The sequence below is a fragment of the Capsicum annuum genome, chromosome 5, assembly GCF_002878395.1.
Source record: "Capsicum annuum cultivar UCD-10X-F1 chromosome 5, UCD10Xv1.1, whole genome shotgun sequence".
Classification (NCBI taxonomy): domain Eukaryota; kingdom Viridiplantae; phylum Streptophyta; class Magnoliopsida; order Solanales; family Solanaceae; genus Capsicum; species Capsicum annuum.
In genome coordinates, this window is record NC_061115.1 from 106880483 (window position 1) to 106895069 (window position 14587).

Here is a 14587-nt window from a genome sequence, read left to right on the forward strand (position 1 = left end):
TTCATTAGAAGCTCAAGTTTGGCCATCATCTTGGCCATGTTCTCCTCCTTCTCCTCTTCTCATTTTCTTTGCTCATTGGTCACCACAGAGGTAGTAGAAGGGTTTTTTGGAGCATCGACATCATGTGTGTTTCATCCCCATTTTTGTTTGGATCCTTCACCTATCAATCAAAAAGATGCAAGATGATACAATTTTATAATAGAGCCACCCAACGCATTATCCGTAATGGTCAAGAGCTCTATAGAAACTATAAAGGACCATCTTATCTGGGACCTTATGATTTGGACATTGAGCTAGCTTTCCATTAAACCTCTCCCACACTTCAAACTAGGGTTCTTCATTTAATTGCCTAAAGTTTAAAATCTCATCCCACTTTTGAATTATTTTTATGGTAGAAGTATCTACCAAGGAACACCATGGTGAGCTCCTCCCAAGAGGTGATTGAGTCGAGTAGAAGTGAGCGGAGCCATAAAACCGCCTCGCTCGTTAGTGAAAATAAGGAGAGTCGAAGACCGTTGAATTCTTGTGTAATATGCGCTATGTCAAATGGCGCACAAAATTACACAAAGTTTTTCAAATGAACATTTGGGTCCTCATATACTTGACCCCTATATGATCCTTTCATTTGTAACTTTGAAGCATAACACTAGTCATATGAAACACATCATTTCCATTGGTTGGTGGGATGCGGATAGTACTTGTTTGCCGCACTTAATTCAATTGGCCCTCATCATCTAGTGGAGTATCAATGGGGCCAAAATTACTTGCATTATCGCTCAGCGCTCCATTAACACTTTAATCACCTACAAAATAGTAAAAAATAACAAATAAAGTAAATTATCCCGCTCCGGGTATTCCTAAGAAAGACTAGAACCACATAGGTAAAATCTATATTCACTCCTCAGCAATGATGCCATTTTGATAATGCTCAACTCACTCCCATATTTTAGGGATGAAGCAGTCATTGTCAAGTAACACAATGTAAATTGGGGTCAAATCTCTAGGACTGAATGCTATAGGCTTCTAAACTATGGGTACTCAAGTTACTATAAGGTTACCCGGAATGCTAACGAAAACAACATGTATATGTAAATGGGGGGATTTGTAAAAACTTCTTCACACAAACTTTAACTAGTACAGAGTAAATGCTATCTTTGGTATAAATTCAAGTTTTATAGAAATCTTAGGATTATGTCTCCTTAGAGGTAACATATGTGGGATAATGTTGGTTTATCAAAAGATTTAGTGGTTAAGTAATGGATAGGCTAGGTCTAATATCATTTAGGTCAATCTTTTGATAAAACCATAATGATTTCACCCACTGGCTCTTTCGAGCACCTAATATGTGTGGAGTTTATGTAACCACCCAAAATCTAAAATAAGCATCCCTATTTCTAGGATGATGCTCTTGACATGATTTATACTTCCTAAACACTTATTTCAAAGATTGCAAAGGGTAGTAAACCATAGACTTAGTTGTTCACTATTGCCTTGTTCCCCGATAACCCTCTTTCAAGGATGTTATGGGTTACCTAATATTTACCTATGTCCCTTTTTTGAGGATGACAAAGGATTTCTATAGCTTGGATCAACCCATTTGGAAATTTAGAGTTTCACCCAGCAAATCCCAACTCATAAGCTCAAGAGATGGTGAAATCCATACTCAACGACTAAAATACATCCAAACATAACAATACCTATACATAATTACATCCTAATTCAGTATAATCTTAAGACTAAATTACTTAGCTACTCATTAAGAAAGTAAAGAGAGATATACCATGTGGGTCAACCAAAGCATTAATTCTTCAACAAGAAATTAAGAAATTTGAGTCTCTAAAATTGATTACATACTTGCCCAATTAGGGTTCAAGCTTATAATTTAAAACTATATTATGAGACAATCAATCCCAAAAGAAGAAAGGAGTTTTGCTTATATATGATTTTGGCTTTGTCCATGACATTTTATAATTCTGCCTTTGGGCCAGTTCCCACTAATTTGCGATTGTGTGTATTTGCCTGTGATAGCGCCTATGCTACCACATTACTCTAACCATTTAAACTGATCACGTACATAGCTAGAGGGCTGCAGTCGCAGTAACTGGGGATGATGAAATCCAGGTCTTCAACTACCCACTTCTATGTTTCCTTTTTATCATTTTCAGCGCCAATCAACATCTTTTGATGCCCTTAGTTTTTTTTACCTGTATTGAGTGGATATTAGTGCATATAACTACAAGGTTGTCTCATTTATGCATTCAAATAAAGACAGTATGCACAAATAATAATTATGAATGTGTGGTAAAAACACCACTCATCAATTGTCATCATATGTACTTCTACTTACCAAGTAGCTCCCTCGACTGACTGATTTCTCCACAGAATTTTTACTAAAGCAATATCTTTATATCTTATCCTACGAATCTGACGATCAAGGATTTTGAATGAGACTTCTTCATAAAAGTGACTATCTCCTACACCAATCATTTCGATAGGTATTACTGATGTTGGGTCACCAATAAACTTCTTTAATAAACTGACATAGAATACTAGGTGCACTGTGCTAACTCTTCTGTCAATTTTAACTCATAGGGTACCTTCCCATACCTACTCAAAATTCCTTATGGAGTGACATAGCGAGACTAATCTTCCCTTTCTTAGCAAACATCTTCACCCCTTTAATAGGTTATATTTTCAAGTAAACAAAATCACCTAAAATGAACTCAAGCTCCTTTCTCCTTACATTTGCATAGGATTTTTAATGACTTTGAGCCATCCTCAATCTTTCTATAATGAAATGAACTTTCTACATCACCTGATGCACTGAATCTGGCCCTATCAAGGTAGCTTCACCAACCTTGAACAAGCCAATAGGATACCTACACCTCCTATCATAAATAACTTCAGACGAGGCCATTTGAATACTAGAGTGATAGATATTATTGTAGGAAAAATTCATCAAAGGCAAATGATCATCCTAACTACCCTTAAAATCAGTTGCAAAGTCAATCGAAATGTCCTCTAAAGTCAAAACTATCCTCTCTGCCTAACCATCTATCTACTGATGAAAGTTTGTACTGAGATCAACTTAGCTACAAAGACCTTTCTGAAATATCTTCAAATAATAAGAGGTAAACTGGTTACCTCTGTCTGAAATAATAGTTAAAGGGACTTTATGCAATTTCACCAACTCCCTAAGATAGAGTCTAGCATAATTTTTAGCTGAGTAAGAAGTATTAACAAGTAACAAATAAGTTGACTTAGTCATTTGGTCCACAATAACTCGTATAGAATCATGTTGACGATGAGTATAAGGAAACCATGTAATGAAGTCCGTATTAACTACTTCCCAATTCCAAGTGGGGATACTGAATTCCTGAAACATACCACTAGGATTCTTGTGCTCAATCATAACCTACTGACAATTTTGATATTTATCTATGAATTCTGCAATATCCTTCTTCATACAATTTCACCAATAGACTTCTCATAAATTATGGTACATCTTAGTGGCTCATGGATTAATAGAATATCGTGAACCATGAGCCTCTGCTAAAATTTCCTTCTTTAAATTATCCAAATCTGGTCAACATAACCTAGAATGAAAATGAAGCGTACCATCTCCTCTTTTGAAAAGATATAACCTTATGATCCCGAACTTCACTCTTCAACTTAAACAAAATAGGATCTCTATCTTTCTTTTCCTATACCTTAAAAACCAAAGAAGATTCTAAACTATTCTGAACCCATACACTACCTTTGGCCAAATCAGCTAACAAAACTCCCAACCTAGCGAGCTGATGAACCTCATGAACTAGATCCTTATTTTCAATTACAAGATGGGCAACACTTTCAATATATAATATGCTAAAGGCATCTGCCATAATATTGGCATTACCTAAGTGATACAATACATGTATATCATAATCTATTAACAATTCTAGGAGCCTTTTCTGATTAAAATTTAGATATTTCTTATTAAAAACATACTAAAAACTATTATGATCAGTGAACACATCAATTTGAACCTTATAGAAGTAGTATCTCTAAATCTGTAAGGCAATGACAACTGTTGCCGATTCACGAACATGAGTAGGCTTGTTTTTTTCATGAGGTTTGAGTTGTTTAGAGGAATATGTTTATAAATTTCCCTATTGAATCAACTCAAAACCAAGACCAACTCTAGAATCATTGCAATACACCATAAAACCATTTAAACCCTCTAGTAGAGTCAAAACTAAAATGGAAGTTACTAGAGTCTTCAGCTCCTAAAAACTCTTCTCAAAAGAATCTGAACACTAAAATTTAACCTTTTTTAAGTTAGTCTAGATATGGGTGAGGCAATAGAATAAAATACTTAAACAAACCATCAAGAGTAACTAGCTAAACCCAAGAAACTCTTAATATCGTTGAAGAGATAGGTCTAGGCCAGTTCCAGGCCAGTTTCTTACTTCTTCAGTCTTTTGAGGATCAACTCGAATGCCTTCATAAGAAATAATATGACCAAGGAAAGGTATTAATTTCAACCAGAATTCACACTTACTAAACTTAGCGGCTAGTTGATGATCTTTTAGATTTTGTAAAACAATTCTTAAATAGTCTGCGTGCTCATCCTCATTATAGGAATAGACAAGAATGTCATCTATAAGGATTATAATAAACATGTCCAACTTCTACTTGATCACTGTGTTTATCTGGTCCATGAATGTTGCAAAAGCATTTGTTAGTCCAAAAATATAACTATAAATTTGAAAGAATATGTGGCCCCAAGATCTAATAATACATACACGTGAATAAGAAAAACTTGTAACATACTGGTAACCACATCAAGAGGATCCTACTAATCTTGTAGATACTGAAGGGCATAAAGTTGATTCTGGTCTTGTCCACTAGTGGTACTAGATGTGGCACCCTGCTAAGTCAGGTAACTTACTTGAATTGATGAGAAGTTTGTCTGGCTTTGTTGATGATCATTTATACTCCTCTACATGCCTGTCGAGAAATCCCTTATTATGTGTCCTTGCTTGTCACACTCAAAGCATACATCACTTTATACCATACACTCACCCTTATATTTCTTACCACATTTCTTGCAGACTGGGTAGGTGCAAATACAAATTATGTTACCCTATGACTTAGAGCCTAGTGTTCTATCATGAGTATATTGCCAAAACTTAGGAACTAGATTACTAAAAGATAATGGGGCTGGGGCTAAAGATTTTTTGTCAAATTGAGAATGATTCCTATCTTCTGACCTCTATTAAGAGAAATTTAAACTATCAATTCTTCCTTCTTATTTTATCTTTCTTTTTCCTTGTGTTTCTCTTTCTCAATCTTAGCATGAACTCCATCTCATTAATCAACATAGTTGTTCTGCATTCTTTGGTTACCTCTTTAGAAACACTAGATACAAACTGGCACATCCTAGCTCTAGGATTAGCTACTATAGTTAGAGTATGTCTCACCAACTAAGTAACTTAAGTGAATACTCCTTCACACTCATAATACCTTGATTCAAGTTTATAACCTCTTGCACTTTTTCCTTCCTTAGCTCAAGTGGAAAGAACCTATCTAGAAGAGCAGTAACAAATGCATCCCATCCTATAGGCCCTACAGCAAAAACTCTATCCTTCTTTCACTACTTAACCCAAGTGTGAGACACTCTTTGTATTTATTAAGCAACTAAGTCAGCACTTTCACTTGATGTGACACCCATGATCTCAGTCACCATCTGTAAGATATCCAAAAATTCCTAGGGATCCTCCTTAGGCATGGATCCAAAGAATACCAAGGGGTTCATTTGATTAAAGTCTCAGATCTTAGTTGTTATCATATTTGATATTAGGTTGGCTGGGGAAATAACTTACTGGTTATTCTAAGCAATAGTAGATCAAACCAATAATGTGAAAGAATCAATGAATTCAGCAAGAGAGACCTGCTTATTTAGAAGGTCTTTGGGAATCAGAGATGGTGCTGGCTGGTCCCCATTTCTCTTTTCCTTAGCCCTTCTAAGAGACATTTTTATAAATGGGTAGAGGATGAGTTAGAAGAAGTATCTTAATAGAGTTCAAATTCTATTACATGATATGATTTATGAAATAGGTGAGAATTTACTAAAATATTCTATAGACTCTCGCCCATAAGTGTGGCACGCTTAACATCAATGAATGAGATTCTACTCAACATGGCTTATGACACCCTAGGAAACTTACTACCCCTAGTTGTAATATGGTGATTAGAGTCACAAGTTCCACAAGAAAACCCATGGCCTGACATAAACTCTGAATACTTAAGGAAAGTAACAAAATACTATGTAGAAGATAACTGAAATGAACAGATGATGAATGAAAAACAAGTCAATAAAAATACTATTTAAATTACTCAATAAAGAAAAAAACCTAACTTTTGTCTAACCATCTAAATTCTTCAAAATAATAACAAGTCGTTAGGACATATCCCCAACTAACTCTTACGAGCTTAAAAAAATGACAATACTAAAAATAAACAAATGATAACCAGTCCTCAACTGATAAGGACACACCAAGGGTGTAGCTGAGTGGAACAAGAACATGCTAAGTGCAGTCATAGTACTGAGCATCCCAACCTATATTATGAGATAATATAGCCCAAATATGTATGCAATTAGTACTTTTAATGTACTGAATATGCAAGATAGGAAACTAACAAATCTATATAAACTGAACAAGAATGCATGAATATGTAACCTGAATGAAAGACCAAGAATAAACACGTGTTGGATAAACTTAATGATTGAATACTGAAAACTTGGTCAAAAAAACTTGTACTGAACAAAAACTGAAAGTTGAATTAAATATTTTGGGAGATAACAATAACTGCCATACCCCAAACTGAGAAAATCATGATCTAACATGTAACCCTAGTCGAAAGTTTGTCAGTACCTTGCCAAATGTACCAACACTGTCTAGCCTGGGTCCATTTAAATTATGTCCCAAAGGACAAGTGTGTCATTCCTCTACTAATGGGGAACCCTTATAACCTATGGTGGTGTCGTAGTTCTGGATCTAAGGGACTTCTTCTAATGGTCTCATGCCTTACTGATGGGGGAGTCATCACCCCTGTGTTCACTCAATTCTAAGTATTGCCCCTAACTGAATGATAATAAAGTATAATTGAAACATGAATTAATAACTAATATGCCCATGTTTGGTATTCTGAAAGTAACAATGCATCCATAATTTAAAGTAATCATGGACATATAAATTGATGCATGTTTAAACTGCTAGGTATCGAGTGTTCGTTACCCACCAACTCTTGTAAAATTGGACATGATAACAATTTTGGAGCATGATAATTGAATTTCATAATTTAAATCCAATAAACTCAAAAACTAATTATGATGGGGAAATTAATAATTCTGAACATGGGGAATCACTAATCTTAGTGAAAGCAAACATTCATGGTTTGATTTCACACATATGCTAATAAGATAAAGGAAACACATATTTGACCTAGAACCAAATTTAAGGGGAAGAGAATTTTAATTGAGAATTTAAGAGTTCTTGCAACTTAATGGGTGGAAGAAACCCATTGATAAAATCCCACATACCTAAAGTGAATTCCTTGGGGAATAGCTTGGAACTTATGTTTGAACTTGGAGAACCCTAGCCTACTTTGGAGAAGAAGAAAATCAATTTCTTTTGTTAAGTGTAAGGATTTTAGAGTTTAAGAAGTGTTAGGGTAATTTAATCCCCACATAATTGATATTGGAATGTCGAAACAATAAATTTTAGGGTTAAAAGGATGGGAAAATACCAAAAGTCCATTTTTAAAATCATGCAAGATTTTTGATTCCAATTATCATGAATCACCCAATGACTTATTACGATATGTTACAAGTTATGGTTTGAGTTACTACCTAAGGTTATGAGGTCTGGTCCTTTTCTATTATGATTACCACTTCTACTCGTAATGATTCGTTAGGTCAGATCACGATTCCTTAGGAGTAGTCATGATTTGAGAGTCAATTTTTGGATTCCTCACCATGGAAATGGGTCCACATGATTACTCAGTATGGTCTGATAATGAGTGATGTGTTGGACTCGTTACCACTTATATGAATTCTTTGCTCACTCACCGCCATGGTAACGAGTCTATGTCATGACTCTAACATGACACTAAATTAGGCTATGTCATATATGCGACCTTTGGTACATGTGTTATTGAGGGATTGAAACACCTAGACTTTGAGCCATTAAGAAATAATAACTTTTTGTGTCTCTAAGTAAGGTACGACTTGGGACTTGAGCCGTCGTACTCCAAGTCATGATTCATACCCTTCCCCCCTCTCCTTTCGAACCTTGAATAGAATTTTAAAGTATCATACTATTTTCTATCCAACAAGGACATCCCTTTGATACAACCAATGCGGATGAGTCATATACTACTCAACCGTATAAAGTAAAGTCTCAAAATCGAGTAGGCTATTTTGGTCACAAGTGAAGCTTATGATTGGAGGGTGAGTTATAACCTTTGGTTATGATTCAATGGTGCCCTATCGTACCAAAAATAGTGTGGTTGACCTAGTATAAGCCTATGGTATGAGTTAGGATACCACTCGTGCCATAGGCCATGATTTCTATAAGAAATGTAAGGAGGAGTTATACCCCTACATGAGTGGATTTTTAAGCTTATTACCAAGGAAATTTTGGTCATTTCCATAGCCTAAATACTCTAAATATATATTTCTTTGTAGCCTTCTAAGTCTTTATTTACAAGAATCAAACATTCTGAAACACTTTAAAGGTTACTTAGAGCAAGATTGTAGGGTAACGTTTGGAAGTATTCATCTAGGGTCAAGGTAAAGTCAAGCTTGTTGCTTTGTCATCATTTTAAAGGCATGTATCTCTTCCCTATTTAAATAATACTAATACCATGCATTTCACACTTGGATTAGTAAGTGTACATGGTGGTTTCGAATCAAATGAAAAGGGTTTTGTTACCTAATAATGAATAATGATTATTGTTGCTTATATTTGTGTTGATACATGATATTGTATATGTGGGTAATTTTTATATTTTTTTAATATGCGGGTCTTGCGTAACCCTAATCTTTATCATATCAACCATAAAAATAGCCTTTTTTAAGGTATACACATAAGGTGTTTGTCAAAATATCTAAGCGAGTTATCTAATACTATATTGGTGGTGTAATGAGTTAGAGAAATGGTCTAATGAGTATAAATGATTGATAATTATGTTTTCAAAGGTATTTTAAGCCATGTAATAAGTAAATATACCTTGTTAAACTAATGACCAATAAGAGGTTGAAGTTCTCAATAATAAGTTCTACTTAGATTGTGTGTTAAACCCAAGTGTGGTAAGAATGTTGTACGAGATTTCTAATGATATGTGAATAGATTGTGAGAGTCTTGTTGAGCATGAGTTCAATTTTATAATTAATTGAATGAAGGGATTGGCCTATTGAAATGGTTGAGCAATGAAGACTCCCAAAAGGATCAAGTAGTCATGTATACTGTTGAATTATCTAAATGGTTAAAGTCCTTAAGTGTTGTGTTGAATATATGATTGATCCATAAGTAAAGATGGGATGAAGTCCCATTGTCAACTAATAAAAGTGTTATGGCTTGAGGTTAACGTCCCTTTCCTTATGAATGGCTTGAGGTTAAAGTCCCTTGCCTAATTTAATTGCTTTTAGTTAATGTCCCTTTCTCAAAAAGATCTTTTGAGGTGATAGTACCTTGCCCAATATATGAGAACGTAGTTAAAGTACCTTTCTTGAATGAATATGAGTATAGATAGAGTTCTTTATGGGCTAAATGTGTATTCGGTTAAAGTCCATGGTTAATGAATGATTAAGCATGACTGAAGTCCTTTGTTTAAGTGTATATCACTTTGGTTATAGACCTATGCATAGTGTGAAATATTGAACCTATAAGTGTGGAGGGCAGAAGTCCACTACTTCATGCCTGATAAATAAATGCTTGAGAATGTTGATGCACCTTAATATCTTGATTGGTATAAGGTATATGCATAGGTATGCATAAGGATATGAATATGGTAGAATTATATATATTGACTTGTTGTTAATTGATGACGTTATCTTATTACTTGTCCTTAAGTTACATACTAGCGTTCCAACCGCTAACCATCTCAGGATACTACGTCCCCATGCGATGTAGGGACTTGAGAACTTTTTTCTTTTCATGCATCATAATTAGACAACCAGGCAGTTCATACATTCACTTGAAGGGGATTTCTTACAGTTGGAAGACATTTATCTCTTAGTCCTTAGCTTTAGACTTGGTTTGGATATAGACAAGGGCACGTACCAATATATATACATTTATTGACTTTAGTTTTGTATAGAGGTATTGTGAACAACAATGAACTTGTGCATATTCAGCTAGTTGTTGGATCTCATGAAGCATTTATACTTGATTAAGGTGACTCTTAATTTTTCCACTATCATATTATATGGTTGGATCTTAACCAACCCCTATGATATTAATGAATAGGCTGGGTTACGGGAAACCTCCAATACATATATGCTAGAGGTGCCTAATAATATGGCCCAGTTTCAAGTCGTGTTAAGTTGGTATCAGATCCAGGTTTATTGTCAATTAAGTATTCATAATACAGTGTCAAGTAGAGTCTTTTTGATGGGTGTGAAGCATGCCACACTTAAAAAGAGAAGCTATGAGAAATTTTATGAAATGTTCCCCTTTCTTGTGTTTCAATCTCAAGCTATGAAGTCTAGGGTCTTGAATTTCTCTTATTCCATTTGATATCTTTTTGATCATGCCTCAAAGGAGATCTAAAACTTAGCTAAACACTACTGATTGTCCTATGGAAGAATCTCATCCAACATCTTGAGTTCAGACTTGGGCTTGGGCTGAGTCAATTGCTATTCTCAGTGGGTTCCACCTGCTAACCCTGTTTATGAGAGTGGTATACCTCCTCTGTCGTATTAAAGAGATTCTAATAATGTAGAGTTTCATTGATCTATCAACCTCTTGACTCAATTGGTATCCTCTCAAGCAGAGCATGGTGCTCTAGCTATCGTTCCTTCTAAGGCCACAAGAATCGGCCAATTTATGAGGTTAAGACCTCCTATATTCTTCAATTTGAAGGTTCAGTAAGACCCTTAAGGCTTTGTTGATGAAATAGAAAATGTCTTTTGAATCATGCATGCTACAGATATTGAGGCCATTGAATTTGCTTCCTACAAATTTAAAGACATAGCTTACCAATGGTACAACGGGTGTGAGTTGTCTAAGGGTGTTAATTCTAGCTCTGCTATATGGGAGAATTTCTCTGAGGCTTTCCTTGACCGCTTCTTTCCTTAAGAGTTGAGGGAGGCTAAGGTGGAAGTATCTGTAAAATTTTAAAAAAAGAGGATGTCTATTCAAGAGTATGCCTTGAAATTTTATCAATTATCAAGGTATACTCCCGAGATGGTTGCTAGAATAAGGGTTAGAATGTGTAAGTTTTTCTTAAGATTTTCTCATAATCTAGTTCTTGTAAGAAAGGCGGCTTGTTGAATTGTAACATGGACATCTCTATGTTAATTATGTATGTGTAAAAAGTAGAAGACGAGAAGTAAAAGAAAGTTGAGCTTAGTGAGAAGAAAAGAAGAAAGTTTAGGCCTTTAGAGAGTAGTGGAGAAGATGTTGTCAAGTGGCCATAAAAGAAGTGAGAGAGTTTGAATTTCTCCTCAGCTAGTGTTTTCTCTCCTTACCTGTCGTCGCTCCCTATTTAATGACGGGTCCCAAGCATAGGGTGCATGATTTCAGACTAGTAGTGCCCAGTCGGTTCTACCCTACCCTTTTTGCAAATTTTGTTTTTATATTCATCATGGTCAGTGTGAGCAAGGGAAAAGTAGATGTTTTCATTATGGCCAGGTTTGGAACATGCAGTGTGAGTGCCGCATTTTAGAAAATTTTTTGGGCTAAAACGACCTTGATTGCTTCTCTTTCTACTTCCATACCAAAGGGTGCTATGTCTGTTGCTGCTTCTAATTTGACACTGGTTTTGGACAAAACCATTTGTATGCACTTTCTACTCACTAGGATTCTGATGTGTCTTCTGATGCTATCATAGGTATGTTGAGACTTTTCTCTCGTGATGTGTATTGGTTGCTTGATCCAAGGTATACTCTTTCTTATGTGACACCAAATATGGTTGTGCATCTTGATTATGGTCCCAAGTATTTATCGGTTCCTTTTTATGTTTTTACCTTGGTATAAAATTCTATGATTATTGAGAGAGTTTTTAGGGTATGTTTAATATCTATTAGAGGTAGAGATACTCTTATTGACATAAAATCTAACAGAGTTAGACATGGTTTATTTATTTTTTATCCTGGGGTGAATTGGGTGCATTTGTCTTATGCTTCTTTTGATTGTCAAACCCGTAGGTTCAGGTCCAAGTTCCTTTATAAGCTAGCCATTGTATAGGAAGGTGGTTCTTTGGTGCCTAAGGAAAGGTTTATTTCTTATCTCAAAGCCTAAAGGTTGATTTTAAAGGGGTGTTTGTATCATTTGGTTTGAGTTAAAAATTCTATCCCAGAAGAGTCTTCTCTTGAATTCATTCCTGTGGTTAATGAGTTTCCTGAGGTATTTCCCGATGATCTTTCTTGTGTTCCTCCTGATAGGGAAATTGATTTAGGAATTGATCTTGTTCCAGCAGATTTGAAAAAACTTAAGGAGCAATTGTAGGTCCTCTTAGATAAAGGTTTTATCCATCCTAGTTTCTTGGGGTCCTCCCATATTTTTCCTATGCAAGAAGGGTGGTTCCCTTCGTATATGCATCAATTATCACCAGTTAAACAAAGTGACCATAAACAAGAAATATCCTCTTCCTAGGATTGATGATTTGATTGATCAACTTCAAGGGCAGAAGTGTTTCTCTAAGATTGATCTTAGATATGGTTATCATCAACTTAAAATTAGGGATGCAGATATCCCTAAGACTTTCTTTAGAATCGGGTACGATCACTATTAGTTTCTTTTCATGTCCTTTGGGTTGACCAATATCCCGACGGCATTCCTGGATTTGATGAATAGGTCTTCCAACCATCTTTGGACATATTTATCATTGTTTTCAATGATTATATCTTAGTTTACTCTATGAGTGAGGAAGATTATATAGATCACCTACGTGCCCTGTTACAAACTTATAAGGATCAACATTTATATTCCAAGTTCTCTAAGTGTGAATTTTGGTTGAAAGCCATTGCTTTTATTGCTCATGTCATCTCTAGTGAAGGGATCATAGTGAATCCCCAAAAGATTATGATGGTTAATAAGTGGCCTTGACCTATGACTAGAACAGACATTCGGAGCTTCCTGGGTATAGCCAATTATTATAGAAGGTTTATGGAGAGTTTTTCCACTATAGATTCCCTATTGGCCTAATTGAACCAAAAGAAGGTCAGGTTTTTGTGGTCCAATATATGTGAGGGTAGTTTTGAGAAGTTGAAAGATAAATGTACATCATCTCCAAATTTAAATTTGCTTGAAGCTAATGATGATTTTGTGGTTTAATATGATTCTTATCGAGTCAGTCTTAGTTTCATGTTGATGCAACGTGGTAAGGTGGCCTATCCTTCAAGTCAATTGAAAGTTCAAGAAAAAAATACCTCACCCATGACTTAAAATTGTTAGCCGTGGTCTTTGCTCAGAAAATTTTACAGCATTACTCTATGGTGTTCACATTGATATATTCTCTGATCATAAGAACCTCCAATATGTGCTTACCCTGAAATAGTTGAATCTCTGGTAAAGAAGGTGGGTTGAGATATTGAAAGACTATAATATGAGTCTTTATTACCATCTCGGCAAGGTGAATGTAGTCACTAGTGCTCTTAGCAAGTTGTCGATGGATTGAGGGAAAGGGTCATGGCCAAGGCTCATTGGACCCATTATGCTATTCATTATAATTCCACTAAGATGTATCATGACCTTAGAGAGTTCTAATGGTTGAATAATATAAATCGTGATGTTACAAGCCATGTGGCTAAGTTTATTGTGTGCCAACAAGTAAAGGTTAAGTACTTGAGGCTCGGTGACCAATACTAAGAGATTGTGTTGCCCGAGTTAAAGTGTGAAGCAATTAATATTAATTTTGCTACCTGTCTTCATATATCCCTGAACCAATATGATTTTGTGTAATACCCTAATCTTTTCTTAAGCCTAAATTTATCTTTTGAATGGATATATATGACTTCCAAAGTGATTGATGTTTAAACCATGTCGTATTTCTCTAATTTCCACTTTTTATCATGTAGAGCATTGAATCAGCTTTCCATTGATACCAATTTCTTCAAAATCCGACATCAGATGAGTGAGTTATGGCCGTTTTACTCAATGGTATCGGATCGCCTAGGTTTGACAGTTGGCCTGGTGGACCGTCAGGTCCCTAGAGGACCTTCAAGTGCCCCGTCAAGCCAAAGCAGTGACTCCTTTTTCAGTCCATCATGCGAAGGCCAAGTTCGTGGACCATCAAAAAAGTTGACGGACCGTCAAGGGGTCCGTCAGGTCGAGACAGAATGTCTCATTTATGGCCCTCATGTGACGGATGACTT

At 35.6% G+C, this 14587-nt stretch overlaps 1 non-coding gene across 1 annotated transcript; it reads left to right on the top strand.

Annotated features, from left to right (window-relative positions):
- Positions 1-271: 271 nt before the first annotated feature.
- Positions 272-375, top strand: LOC124899071. The gene has a single exon (XR_007056210.1). It is a non-coding gene; the product is annotated as a small nucleolar RNA R71 (small nucleolar RNA).
- The last annotated feature ends 14212 nt before the right edge of the window (positions 376-14587 follow it).